This window comes from Pelodiscus sinensis, chromosome 14 (genome assembly GCF_049634645.1).
Source record: "Pelodiscus sinensis isolate JC-2024 chromosome 14, ASM4963464v1, whole genome shotgun sequence".
Classification (NCBI taxonomy): domain Eukaryota; kingdom Metazoa; phylum Chordata; order Testudines; family Trionychidae; genus Pelodiscus; species Pelodiscus sinensis.
This window is the reverse complement of record NC_134724.1, coordinates 20,605,226-20,605,960: the sequence shown is the minus strand read 5'-3', so window position 1 is coordinate 20,605,960 and position 735 is coordinate 20,605,226.

The following is a 735-nucleotide window of genomic DNA, read 5'->3' as shown; positions in this document are numbered from 1 at the left end:
ATATCTCAGGATCTTCCATTATCTGCTACTGTTTTAATTAAGAGCACTTGTATTAGATGATCTTGGGCTTGGGCTGTTGCTTCCTGCAGATCCCCTTGGCTGGAAACAGCAAATTGGAGTCAAAGGGAGCCATGAGGCTCTGTGGCTATATCTTAGGTAAACAAAGTGGTGTGGGTTTGCTAGTGGCTTTTGCAAAGCTGGCCCATGGAATACTTCGAGAAACACTGAAGTGGAGATTAGAAGGAGAGATAATGGAAAGCATATGAGATTGCAAAGATGAGCCTGAAAACAGACCAGAAGTTCCTCCTCTTTTCTCCCTCCCCAACCCCATCAAAATATTTGGACAAGGACACATTAGTTAAGTGAAACAGCCCCATGTGTTGTTAATCAAGCTGTGGGGAAGATAACCTGGAGAGCAGCAGTGTGGTTTGAAAAGGGACTGGGAAATCACAGGGGTTGTCTTTCATCTTGGTACAGCACCAACCGCGCCAATTCTAGTAACGAAGGGGTCGTGCAGTTAGTGCTTTGGCCAAAGGGATGTGCCCTGGGGCTGGCAGGCTCCCTCTTACCAGCACTGGGACTGGCAGGGAAGGTCTGAACGGGCCTCTTCTGCATCCCCTCTTCAGTTAACTTCACTCTCTCTCTGCAGCCCGGCTGCACACGGGGAAGGAGCCATCGGCGACCCTGCGGCAGCCAATAGGGGGAGCGGGAGGAGGGGGGGAGCTGATATAAAGG